The following is a 14450-nucleotide window of genomic DNA, read 5'->3' on the forward strand; positions in this document are numbered from 1 at the left end:
GAATGTGGAATGAGTCGTTTCAGGGGGTGAGGCGGAATGAAAATTCATCCAAAATTCGTCTCGTGGAACAGTGCGTTCCACCCGTTTTAGGTGCACCAAACGTGGGATAGAGCGTCTCATCCCACTCCGTTTCGTTTCGTCCCACGTACCAAACAGCAGACGGGACAAGACGGACGGGACGGGACGAGACATGACGGGACGAAACGGAGAGGAGCAAAGATGCCCTCGGATGCAAACAAGGAGGAAGAAGAAGGAGATAGAGAGATTATAATTTTGTGTTCCACATATGTGGAACAAGTCGTTCCAGGGGGTGAGGTGGAACGAAAATTCACCTAAAACTCGTCCCATGGAACAGCGCGTTCCACCCGTTTTAGGCGCACCAAACGTGGGACGGAACATCTCGTCCTATTTCGTTCTGTCCCGTCCTGTGTACCAAACAGTACCTTAGGTATCGTTTGGTATGCAGACGGGATGGGACGGGATAGGACGGGACGGAACAGAGAGGGAGCAAAGATGCCCTCGGATGCAAACAAGGAGGAAGAAGGAGACAGAGAGGTTATAATTTTATGTTCCACAAGTGTTTGGATCAAGTTGATTGTGGAATATTATCTTCAACTTAGGTAAGTCCCATATGTACAATCTCTCCAAGCTAGAAAATCCTACCTGTCACATATTCATTTTAGAACTTGTGGAGCAAACCTTTTTTTTCACAAATGTAGGACTTCTCCGCATAAGTTGGAAATAGAAGAAAACAAGGGTATAATTCACCTTTTCATCTAAGAGCTCAAAATTCTCCGAGTCAATCTCTCTTTTTTCTTTGTTGATTGTAATGTTTTCACTCTTAGCATCAGAAAGATGAATGTCTCCAATTTAGTACAATCGTCTAGATCCAAATACTCCAAAGACAGAAATTCAATGTAACTTCCTAAGCTGAATCTAGTGAGGTTCAGAAGATTTGTCTGGATACACTTTAAATGTTATAAACTTCTTTTAAAAAAATATGCACTATGAAATGTCTCCAATCCCTTTGAATTCCTCAATTTTTAAAATTATTTAAAATCAATTCTTAATTTCATACACTATGAATGTTATAAACTTCTTTAAAACCTTAATTAAATATAACCATATTTTTAAGAATGAATGAGGATCCTCTTCGGATTCTCTTTGTGAGGTTCATGGAGATCATCAAATTGTGTCTGTTCATCATACATGTAGTTAGAAATTATTTTAAATATTTTTATTTAAAATTAAACATGAACAATACTTGACGAAAACTGGCTACTCGATGTACGATAAACGAACACAATTTAAGGATATCTGAGATCCTCGCAAAAAGGATCCGGAGAGGATACTCATTCTTTAAAAATTTTAACAAACCGTCTTAAAATCCTGACAGAAATACCAAATGCCATCAAGAATCTAACGCTCCCCTTTGATTTCTTTCTTTGGGAACTTTAACGAAAAACTCACAGTACTATTCACTTTAACGAAAAATCATATTTTTTCTCTAAAAAGTCAATCCTGGTACTATTCACTTTACCTTTTATTTTATCATTTTAGTTAAAACTCAAAGTTTTCAAACCTTTTTCATTATTATATTTTTTTTTTTAAGCCGAACCAAAGAAGATGAACGGACCATAATCTCAGACGACAGAAGAGGAACGTTTGGTTATAGGAGTGTGATATCAACACTCTTATTTTACTTCTCACACACCTTTTTAATTTTTGACCGTCGAATCGTATGAATTGAAGAAGATTTACGGACATAAATTAACAAGAGGTATGTGAGAAGTAAAATGGGGTACGTGGATAGCACACCCTGATTATATTCTGTTTTGTCGTTGGTTTCCCTCGGCTGCACCAGTCTCAGTACAACTCGGCGGCTCCTCCCTCTAGTCTACGCTGCCGGCGTCCGGGCTCCGCCCTCCACCCGCCTTCTGTCCTTCCTCCGGCAACTGTAAGTCCTTATTCACTTGTCCTTTTTCTTCTTTTCCTTTTTCTTGTAAATTTATTTATAAGATTGTTTCTGAATTCTGATGTTGTGATTTTAGATTTGAGAATCAATGATGATGGGTTTTTAGTTGATAGATTTTTTTAGGGATTTTAGGATTTCAATAAATGCCCAAGTTTCTAATTTCACATAATTCCTAACTTTTTAGGGATTTAAAAGTTAAGTTGAGTTAAAAAGTGAAGATGGAAGATTTGATGAGAGATTTCCTAGCAGCCTTTGCGTTGGAGGGTGGTGTGTGGCCAATTGTTCAGATTGCGAATTTCCGATATGTTTATGTGAGGTACCAACTCCTCTGGGTAAACATCTTCCTTTTTGACATGGGTCGAGCAGCAAAAGGATGCCGCTGTTGGAAGCAGTGGTTCACATCTTTTTCACTTAAAAATTATCTTAATACACCCCACATACTTCCCATAATACCTCCATACCCCACATTCTCAATATACACCTTATATTTTGTACATACACCTCACATTTTCTACACACACCACATTTCTCAAATCTTATAACTCATTTTTAATTTTCAGGGACTAAATCTGTTAGAACAAATCAAATGTCAAGTGTATAATATATAACAACTGCACAGTTTATTTTGAATAGAAATTTCACAAAGATACAATATATCTTACAATATGAACAATTTAATGAATTTGAATAACAAATCACAAAAACACATTGACTTGTTTTCGGAAGATAGAGGCTTGCAAAGCAATCTCCTAAGATAGAAATATGCCCCTACACCAGTGCAGTAGTTCAAATGACGTCTATCTTGCAGAATACAACTATCTAATCCAAGTTCTTGCACAAGAACTTGGATTCTAGGCGAATTTGTTGTGATGGTTTTCTGTGAAGTATAAAAGGAAATGATGGAAAATTATCTCTTATTTCTGATCTGATGGCTATATTTATAATGGCGTAATAGAGCAGTTGAAGCCGTTTTTAGAACGGTTGTAACTGTTCGTCATCAGTTTTATCCTTTCAAAAAATAACTGAATGCAAAAATCAAAAACGTAAAAAATTAAACTTGTGTTTTCATCAATCCGAGCCCAAGAGCCCCAAGGTCCAAGGCCCATCTTTGACATTTAATATATACACCCAAACCCCCATTTGTAAGGCCCAAGGTCCATAGCATTGGCCTAATTCTTTTCAAACCATAAAGGAGGGAAAAGACTTATAAAGTGGACTTCCACCATGTGTTTGGGCGATGTGGGACTAAGTCCCACTCACAAGTTTCAACAAAATCTAACAATTTGAATGTTTAGTATGCCAAATGATTTCAAATCATCTAAACGTTTAGTTTGCCGAATAATTTCAAAATGAACGATTTGAAAAATGTTTAGATTCATTTGACCATTTTCAATAATAATAATAGTAATTTCAAAGCTACTATACTGTTTCCATTTTCTTGTACATATTTTGATCAAACCAATTCAAATTGCAAGAAAAGCACCGTTGCCTTGTATGCTATCCTATTTAAATACGCCAAAAAATCGTATCAAATCCTCGTTTATTTACTAAGAATCATACACCTCGATTATTTGTTAAGAACCATACAACTCAATATCAATATTAGTCTTATACTTTAATTGGTAAAGGGAGGCATGTAGTCTATGCTCTGGTAGTCTCATGCCTTAATCAAATAAAGCTTTTAATTTGGACCAAAAATGCCAATTGGAATTTGACAAAAATGTCACCTGGGATTTAAAGCATATATGGGTTTGTTTTCAATTCCACCATTAAAACTCATACAATTTGCTCGTTGAAGACTACCAAGGCTCATTGAAAACGTGTCTAGTGCCCATATCTAAAATGTCAAAAACTAATAAATTTGTGTTTGGTAGTAAAGTTTTGTAATATAAATTTTAAGATAGTAACAATGGGGGTGGCGATGGTGTTTGCCGCCAGAGTGGTGTTGGTAGCAAGGTGGTTGATGTGGTGGAGGAGGGGTGTTAGTACCATTATTGGTGAGATATGCACATTGGGTGGCGGCAAGAGTAGGGTGGTGAGGGGAAAATAATGGTAGGTGACAATGGTGATGCTGGCGCAGGAGGTGGAGATTGTGGTGGCTATGATAGCAGGGTGAGGCGATGGAGATAGTGGTGATGGTGGCGTTGGTGGTGGGAGATAGTGGTGACTGGCATTGCCATATCTCCAAGGTGTCTAGATTATTCAATCTTCCCATAAAGAAAGAGAAATGCATGAATAATATACATTTTCATCGAAAAGAAAATATTGTACAACAGTCCCAAGATTCTCCTTCCACCACTTCTCTTCAGTTTCTTTGTGTTTTGTAATACTTTCACTCTTACACACATCCAGAGAATTAACAATCCAGTTAAAAGATGCATCAATGTATACAGATATCACATAAGCATTGTTTCGCAAACACCAAAACCGAAAATGTAGTGAACAAAGCTCCAAATACAAATCACACTTTTTCGACCAAACAGTAACAAGTCAACACAAACATAACATGACCTGGAATATGGATTAGTGCCTGCCCAAATCACACAAGTTTATGGAATAGCTTTTCAATTGAGGCCGCATCTTGCAGGCTTATATCAAACAAGTTGAGATAGGCCACGGAAGCAAGGCTTATATCATTGCCACCTTAATCATGCATCGTTGTCATCATCATCTTCTTCTTGTTCTTTCTCCAATGTCTCTGCTATTTGTAGTCTTTCTGTCTTGTATCACTTTGGAGTAACCCATCAAGAGAAATCTTTAACTTAATCGGCTGGCAGTCCTCGACAATCAAAGTTAAGGACGGGACTTTGACAATGCAATTTCCTGTGCAAAAGCCTTACAGAGTTGGAAGATCAGAACGTTCAAAATGTTGCAAGCAATTGAAAGTAATCTCAATTTCTGAATCATCTCCGTTGCTTGCCACTATTTCTATCATTCTTTCACACGACTTAACTTCCATAGATTCCTCAAGGATATTAAAGTTGAAGTTATATTTTCTAATCTACCACAGCTTTCAGCTTTAGAACTTCCAAGTTTGGAAAAACAGGCATATCGATGAGCCACAAATCCTTTACATGTGGGAGGATGTATTTCCCCGCTACTACTTCCTTGGTGGTCGTGGATTCTCTAAATTCTTTATATGCATCAGCTCCGGCAAATCGATGAGCCACAAATCCTAATTCTTTACAAGGAGCTGAAATCCACAGAGCTTTTCATGATTCTCTAAATTCTCAAAGAAAACATCTCACTTGGAATGTGATGTCAGACGTTTTCACAACAAATTCCTTCTTGTTGTCTCAACAACTCTGTCGGGAGTGGACCATACGGTTTATACCAAGTTGTGGAATGACTTATCTGAAAGATTATCAACGGTAATGGCATGCTTTAAAATATTTTTCAAAACTGGACATCACATAATAACTTTAATATTAATAATTTAATAAAGCTATTTACTTTTACAAAGAAAACTAGTATGTAAAAAGCACATAAAATTTTGATAACAAAAAGATTGTGTATAAGTATGCTTATCTTCTCAATTAAAAAGAAAGGTCTACTCAAGTTCGTTGTGATATGTTGAAAATTTAGAAGAAAAATCCTCCACACTATCACATTCAATGAAGATCAATTGGTTGAGTGATAGCCAATTAGAAACATGCAGCCCTAGATAAAAACTTCGAAGTTGAGGCAGATTATGAATCTCGTAGATGTTACTTTAGGTATCGTTTGGTATGCAGACCGGACGGGACGGAACGGAATGGGACGGGACAAGACGGGACGAAACGGAGAGGGAGCAAAGATGTCCTCGGATGGAAACAAGGTGGAAGGAGACAAAGAGGTTATAATTTTGTATTCCACGAATGTGGAACAAGTCGTTCCAGGGGTGAGCCGGAATGAAAATTCATCCAAAATTGCTCCCGTAGAACAGCGTGTTCCACCCGTTTTAGGCGCACCAAACGTGGGACAGAACTCCTCGTCCCACTCTGTTCCGTCCAGTCCCACGTACCAAACATCAGATAGAACGGGATGGGACGAGACATGACGGGACGAAACGAAGGGGGAGCAAAGATGCCCTCGGATGCAAACAAGGAGGAAGAAGAAGGAGACAGAGAGGTTATAATTTTGTGTTCTACGGATGTGAAACGAGTCGTTCTAGGGGGTGAGGTGGAACGAAAATTCACCCATGGAACAGCGCGTTCCACCCTTTTTAGGCGCACCAAACGTAGGACGGAACGTCTAGTCCCACTCTGTTCCATCCCGTCTCGTGTACCAAACGGTATCTTAGGTATCATTTGGTATGCAGACGGGACGGGACGGAATGGAGATGGAGCAAAGATGTCCTCGGATGCAAATAAGGAGGAAGAAGGAGACAGAGATGTGGAACGAGTCGTTCCAAGGAGGTGAGGTGGAACGAAAATTCACCCAAAATTCGTCCCATGGAACAGCGCGTTCCACCCGTTTTAGGCGCACCAAACGTGGGATGAAACGTCTCGTCCCATTCCGTTCTGTCTCGTCCAAGGAAGAAAATATCGGTAATATCGGAAATATCGGTAGTCTGAAAACACGGAAATATCGATGGAAATATCGGGATAATATCGATATCGATAAAAATTACATGGAAACCACGGAAATTGTAAGAAAAACTTGGAAATTTTATTGAAACTTTGCAGGATGTTTATTTAGTCAATTATCTATTAGTTTATCACAAAAAATTGGAAAGAAATGCATTGCATGATGGATTTAACATTATCAAGTTGATTATATAACGAGCTGGCAAACATTGTGAGTGTAGAAAATATGTAGTAATTAATTAAAGAAGTTTAAACACACCATAATCATTTATATATAATGAATTAGTACAATATTTTACATTTTATACATTGATGATATTAACAATTTAATGCTCATTTGTACTACTAAATATATGCAACTCGACAAGATTTAGACATGAGTGAGTGAGAAACAAAAAAAAGAGGGGCACATAAGATCTAAGAGAGGAATTTTAGGAGAATTTAGACATAGTCATGAAGAAATAAATCACAAAAAGATAGATATGCGAGATTAGAAATGCAACACGTGAGGGATTTGCAAATGACTGCTTAAAATGAATCATTAACAAATTTCTTTTACATATATTTGTAATGTTCATGTGATACATTTCTAATTCCTCATATTTAACTTTGTGCTACATATTTCTTCTTCATTTGCCTAAAATGCATGCCTTGTAGTTTGGGAGTCTCTCACCCAAACATACATGTAGTATTGGGTGTGGTAACTATTTGTAATAACTTTTTATAGTGGAAACTCAACTTCCTTTAATATGCAAGCATATATGCTCCAGATCCATGAAGAAAACTAAGGTTTCAACCCCAAAATTAATTGGCAATAAGAGTTATGACACTCCTAATAAACTTTGTGAGGAATTTCTTAATTAACTCTCCGATTTGGAACTTTTCTTACATCCATGCAGTAAGATGAGGAAAAAAGAACGTTGCTTCTAGTAAAAATTCCTTAGTTTTATAACATCATACAAGATTAGAACCATTACCAACACAAGCTGAGCATCATTACTAACAAAACAAATATTTATTGTATTTTGTATTGACAACTTATTATCTTGGTGATCAATGATGAAATTACAGTAAAAAGAAAGAGGGAAGGAACTGACTAAGCAGCATCATAATAACCCTTCCCAATTTGAGCTAGCATTCGCAGGAAGTAATGGTTACAATATAAACCTGGCATGATAATAATCCTTCCCACATCGGCTGTGCAATAAAACTGAGCAAGCAAACAGTCTATAAAACCTAGTTTTCATCCCACATCGGCTGTGCAATGGAAGTGAGCAACCAAACAAGTCTATAAAAGCCACATTCCAAAGCTGATGTAGACAGTCTTTTCTCGGTCTTTTGGCCAAGATTAGATGTGCTATCTGATCTTGTTAGTTTAATATTTTCTGTACTTTTGAAATGTTTCGCGATATTATCGGTAATATCGCGATATTATTGATAATATCGCGATATTTTGACGAAATTTTTTGGATATTTATTAAGATATCGGTGAAGCAAAAAAATGATAATATCGGTGAAATATCGCCGATATTATCGATATTTAAATCCTTGGTCTCGTTCCACGTACCAAACGGTACCTTAGGGAACCCAAACTCGTGTCATTTCTCGTCCTTCTTCCTTTGCAACAATTTCCTCCATTAAACCACAATTCTCAACCTTCAACTTGCTTAGCTACTTAAGATCTTTGGCCATTGAAGCGGAGAAGACATTTTTCAAACTCTCACATGCTTCTACCCCAACTGAATTTAGATTTGGGCATTCAAAATTGTTCAACTGAGTGGTAGATGATGTATCATACATTGCTTGTACTAATTGACATTGCCCTATTTGTAATGTCTCTGGACCATTCAATCTTCCCATGATACTTGGCCCAAAGATATTAATCACACTGTGGCATCTACAAACTTCTATAATTTTGATACTGCCAAAAGTGTCTGGATCAAGTTGATTGTGGAATATTATCTTCAACTTAGGTGAGTCCCATAAGTACAATCTCTCCAAGCTAGAAAACCCTACCTGTCACATATTCATTTTAGAACTTGTGGAGCAAACCTTTTTTTTTCACAAAAGTAGGACTTCTCGCATAAGTTGGAAATAGAAGAAAACAAGGGTATAATTCACCTTTTCATCTAAGAGCTCAAAATTCTCCGAGTCAATCTCTCTTTTTTCTTTGTTGATTGTAATGTTTTCACTCTTAGCATCAAAAAGATGAATGTCTCCAGTTTAGTACAATCGTCTAGATCCAAATACTCCAAAGACAGAAATTCAATGTAACTTCCTAAGCTGAATCTAGTGAGGTTCAGAAGATTTGCCTGGATACACTTTAAATGTTATAAACTTCTTTTAAAAAAATATGCACTACGAAATGTCTCCAATCCCTTCGAATTCCTCAATTTTTAAAATTATCTAAAATCAATTCTTAATTTCATACACCATGAATGTCATAAACTTCTTTAAAACCTTAATTAAATATAACCATATTTTTAAGAATGAATGAGGATCCTCTCCGGATTCTCTTTGTGAGGATCATGGAGATCATCAAATTGTGTCTGTTCATCATACATGTAGTCAGAAATTATTTTAAATATTTTTATTTAAAATTAAACATGAACAATACTTGACGAAAACTGGTTGCTCAATGTACGATAAACAAACACGATTTAAGGATATCTGAGATCCTCACAAAATGGATTTGGAGGGGATACTCATTCTTCAAAAATTTTAACAAACCGTCTTAAAATCCTGACAGAAATACCAAATGCCATCAAGAATCTAATGCTCCCCTTTGATTTCTTTCTTTGGGAACTTTAACGAAAAACTCACAATACTATTCACTTTAACGAAAAATCATGTTTTTACTCTAAAAAGTCAATCCTGATATTATTAACTTTACCTTTTATTTTTTCATTTTTGTTAAAACTCAAAGTTTTCAAGTCATTTTTATTAGTTTTTTTTTTTTTTTTAAAGCCAGATCAGAGAAGATGAACAGACCATAACCTCAGACGACAGGAGAGGAGGAACGTTTGGTTATAAGGGTGTGATATCCATACATCTCATTTTATTCTCACACACCCTTTTAATTTTCGGTCGTCAGATCGGATGAATTGAAGAAGATTTAGGGACATAAATTAATAAAAGGTGTGTGAGAAGTAAAATGAGGAGCGTAGATATATATTCTGTTTTGTCGTTGGTTTCCCTCGGCTGCACCAGTCTCAGTACAACTCGGCGGCTCCTCCCTCTAGTCTACGCTGCCGGTGTCCTGGCTCCGCCCTCCACCCGCCTTCCGTCCTTCCTCCGGTAACTGTAAGTCCTTATTCACTTGTCCTTTTTCTTCTTTTGCTTTTTCTTGTAAATTTATTTATAAGATTGTTTCTGAATTCTGATGTTGTGATTTTAGATTTGAGAATCAATGATGATGGGTTTTTAGTTGATAGATTTTTTTAGGGATTTTAGGATTTCAATAAATGCCCAAGTTTCTAATTTCACATAATTCCTAACTTTTTAGGGATTTAAAGGTTCAGTTGAGTTAAAAAGTAAAGATGGGAGTTTTGAATAATTTCACTTGCACGTCTAATTTCAAATTTCTGAAGCGCTCCTGCCGAATTGAGCTTCCTGACTGGACCGACATTGTGAAGATGGCCACATTCAAGGAGCTTGCAGCATATGAGCCTGATTGGTACTACATTAGATCTGCATCCATGTCAAGGAAAATCTGCTTAAGGGATGGTCTTGGTGTTGGTGCCTTCCGCAGGATCTATTGAAGGGAAACAGAGAAGTATGCAACTCTTTTTGCTTTGCTTTTTCTACTAAGCTTCTTCTGGACACAACTGCATAGTAGAAGAAAAAGTCGGGTTGTACAGGACTTGCAAAGTAGAAATCAAGATATGAAACGGATGTTTCTTGATCATTAAACAACAAAGACTAAAAAGATGATGAACGACTTTCTGAAAACAATTTTTATAATCCAAATCCTTGCTTAGAAACATGCAAACATGTATGATTGAGACATTTTAACAAACATCATACCTGCACACTTTGAGCCCCGCAGAAAATGAAATGAAGATCAATTCGCTTGTTGAGTGTCTAGTGCCCATATCTAAAATGTCAAAAACTAGTAAATTTGTGTTTGGTGGTAAAGTTTTTGTAATATAAATTTTAAGATAGTAACAATGGAGGTGGCGATGGTGTTTGTGGCTAGAGTGGCGTTGGTGGTGGGAGATGGTGGTGACTGGCATTGCCATATCTCCAAGGTGTCTAGAATATTCAATCTTCCCATAAAGAAAGAGAAATGCATGAATAATATACCTTTTCTTCGAAAAGAAAATATTGTACGGCAGTCTCAAGATTCTTCTTCCATCCCTTCTCTTCAGTTTCTTTGTGTTTTGTAATACTTTCACTCTTACCATCAAATATGAATGCCCTCAGTTTAAGACAATCTTCTAGATGCAACAGCTTCAAAGACGGAAGTTCAATAAATATAACTTCCTGAGCAGAATCTGGCAGGAGATATTGCAGTTGTAGATGTTTTAGCTTGCAAAACCTGTTATCCATATTTACATCACTATATTCTTCGTTTGCTACAATCTCTTCCATTTTCTGAATTTGGATACCTCAAGATGTTTGAGTTGTACAAGACTTCTAGCCATGGAACAAAAATCTAAAACCATCAAAGTTCCGTAAGCCTGGCAGTTTCATTCACCATAATGATTTCTTCGACTTTTGTATATGTTGTTAGTTGTTTTTGAATCCTTGCAGTTACAACAGAGGTGCTGCGTTTGGAGAGAAACCAATAAACTTTGGTAGATTCCACAACGTCAGAGATGGTAATTTTCAAAACTAACAAGGTTATAAAGAGATGGTGACTCCAAATTTGGAAAGATATAGCCAACAATCACCAACATGGATGGTGTAGCTTTTCAACTTGTCCGAGAACATGTTGTTCGGAAGAAGGTTAGCATCTGGAACATGGATGTTTAATGCAGTTAGCTGAGAGTGCTTCAGCATCAGGAACATTATTTCTTCCATCGATCAGACCTTCCACCCTCCCATTGCTCAATGCTGTTTATTCCCATTCTCAAGTCTTCTAGTCTTTTCAAGCTTGATGAAACATTAGGTGGAATCAGTACAATCTCAGAGAAACCACTCAAATCTAATTGTAGACGAGTCAGTTGCTCTGTTTCATCATGCAACTCTTTAACCTGGGAGTGGGCAAGGCAAGGCTAAAAATTTTCAAGTTTCTTAGCTCTCCAACTAGAACAATATCCCCCAACACGCACTGATCTAAGCACAATGTTTGAAGAATTGGTAGGTATTTAAGAGATGGAGATAATGATGGAAAATGAAGCACAGTTAAATCCAACACTTTGAGCTCTTTCATCTCTCCGCGATTCTTCTTCGCAAAGTCAAGCTGAAAATCTTTTTGGGTATGCATCTCATATACACATTTCGCTCTCTAGATGTCAAAAGTAAATTACAAGCCGGTGCCCGGCGAAGTCCCACAAGGTCCAAATGAATTCTTCCCAAAACATCATCTAAAATAACAAGTGTTCTTGTCTTTTATCCTGTCCCATAAACAATTTACCCTTCTCTCAGATTCATCAATGTGCATACCGAACTTTTCTGCAATTTGTTTCTGAATTTTCTCCAGGTCTTCTTTTTCATTGACATTCAGTATTATAACCACATCATCATATAACTTATCTTGTGCAGCTTGTCTGAAAACCTGTTTGGCATCAAATTAAAGGACAAATGGAGCATGAGTTCAAGTGACTCCTTAGGTTTGAAGGTTGCTTTTGTAGTGAATCAGGTATCCCACTTGACGTCCAACTGGAACAACTGTGTACTCAATTATTTTTCCAACGACCTTGGGAATAAATGAAGGTAAGACAAAACAACATGCCACTTTCAGTTTAGTAATGTATCTGTTGAACATAAACGAAGCCAAAAACATGGAAAAAATCTAGAAATTTATGCAACAAAATAAAATGAAAAATGGAAAGACAAGAATAAAATGTGATTGACATTGAATAATGAAACAAAAGACATACCTTAGCTCGTGAGAGGGAGACGAACGGCAAAGAAGAAGAGAGTATGTAACTTGTGAGAGTGAGAGTAACGGCAAAGTAAAAGCAAAGTGAAGGTGAACGACAACAGAAATTGCAAAGTTGTGTTGTGAAATGAAATTAGAGGACAAATGAAGATAAGTGAAATAAGTGTGGTTTACCGTATTAAAACGAAGTCGGATGAGTTGCTATTCAATAATACGGTCTAGTTGTATTTTTCTTCATTTGTAAGCAAGGAGAACGACAACAGAAATTGCAAAGTTGTGTTGTGAAATGAAATTAGAGGACAAATGAAGATAAGTGAAATAAGTGTGGTTTACCGTATTAAAACGAAGTCGGATGAGTTGCTATTCAATAATACGGTCTAGTTGTATTTTTCTTGGGAGCAGCCTCTCCATAAATGGGGGTAAGGCTAGCCGACATTCACCTCTCTCAGACCCTGCGTAAAGCGGGAACCTTGTGCACTGGGTACGACATTTTTGTAAGCAAGGAGTCTTAGGTTCTAACTTCGTGAATGATGATTGATAAGTTTGATACCAATCTATTCTTACCACCTTTAGTTAATCTCTTTATGGCCCGATATTATTTTTAGTGATGCTCAATATCCATCTCATTCTGCACCCCAAGTCCACTGTGAGATAACTTGCATAAGAATCTTTTTTCTTCAAGCTCTCAAAATTACTCCTTCCCTCCATTGTAGAAAGATGGCAATGGTCGAGATTTAACAAAGAGAGGTTTACGATTCTCCAATGATGTTTTTTTATAGGTTTGATCATGTATATGAGCATTTGATAGTGAATACATGTATAGTGCTTCACAATTGAAAAGAAGTGGAATGGTAGTTTCAGGTAATTGCCGAGATTTTTGTTGATCCCCTTTTGTTGTGCTGCCAATTTTGAGTTCCTATCATGTAAATTGGTTGACTAAAATGTTAGTGTATGCAAAAAGGTTGTTGATGCTGTTGGTTTTTTTCTGTAACTGATTTAAGAGTTGCTATTGTATTCTTAGCATAAACGTCAGACTGCCAATGACATTCTTTTGTTTTCTATAGCTGCTAGTGTCTAAACCTCCAACAAAATGGGAAACTTTTGCCAAAACAAAAGGTAAATCATTACTGTAGGAGTCAAACAGTACCTTTCTTCTGTTTCTTTTAAGGCTCTATTTTGGTTTCTCATATGTGGCCATTTGGGCATTGAGAGTTGTAGTTGGATTTAAGATTTTGAGAAATTGGAATGTCCTTTAGGAAAATGACGCAATTTGGGATTTGGACCTGTCAAGTTGTTATATGAAAAGTCATAGGTATCCACACTCACCATTTTCAGAATTGTTGTAGGGATTTCCCTTGAGAGATGGTTGCGTGAGACACTGAGAACCTATAAATTTGTGAGATGTTCCAAGTCTGAAGGTATCACTCTGGAGAGAGAATTGCTGGGTCCAAGTTGTAACTCTGGAGTAATTTACCAATCTGTGCCGGTATTTCACCAGTCAAGTGGATCTGGCTCAAGTTTAGAAGCTGCTGTTTTGTCATTTGTCCGAGCTCAGGTGGGATTGGACCTGTAATTTTATTTCAACCATACACATTTTCCCCACTGTGGTCAGAGTGTACCAACAAACTGGTTCTCATCAAGAGCAATGAATTCAAGAATGAATTGAAATATAGGAAAACTAACGAAAAATCCAAAAAAACTTCTCTTTTAACGAAAAGCCATTTTTAAAGGTATAGTGAATAGTGCAAGTTAAAGGTAAAAATGTGGTTTTTCGTTAAAAGTGAACAGTACCGGGAGCGTTTTGTTAAAACTCCCTTGAAATATTCAATGAGCTTTTATGCGCATTTCTGGTTTAGTA

The 14450-nt window shown here is 36.9% G+C and overlaps 1 long non-coding RNA gene across 2 annotated transcripts; it reads left to right on the forward strand.

Annotated features, from left to right (window-relative positions):
• The first annotated feature begins 1605 nt into the window (after nt 1-1605).
• Nucleotides 1606-14270, forward strand: LOC103412073 (uncharacterized). 2 transcript variants are annotated; one of them, XR_011571251.1, is made up of 8 exons: nt 1606-1668; nt 9711-9846; nt 10134-10318; nt 11299-11493; nt 12253-12423; nt 13372-13453; nt 13657-13708; nt 13939-14270. It is a non-coding gene; the product is annotated as an uncharacterized lncRNA (long non-coding RNA). The 2 variants fall into 2 exon arrangements; XR_011571252.1 differs by lacking the exons at nt 1606-1668; nt 9711-9846; nt 13372-13453 and adding an exon at nt 1824-1957.
• The last annotated feature ends 180 nt before the right edge of the window (nt 14271-14450 follow it).

Source organism: Malus domestica, chromosome 09 (genome assembly GCF_042453785.1).
Source record: "Malus domestica chromosome 09, GDT2T_hap1".
NCBI classification, from domain to species: Eukaryota; Viridiplantae; Streptophyta; class Magnoliopsida; order Rosales; family Rosaceae; genus Malus; species Malus domestica.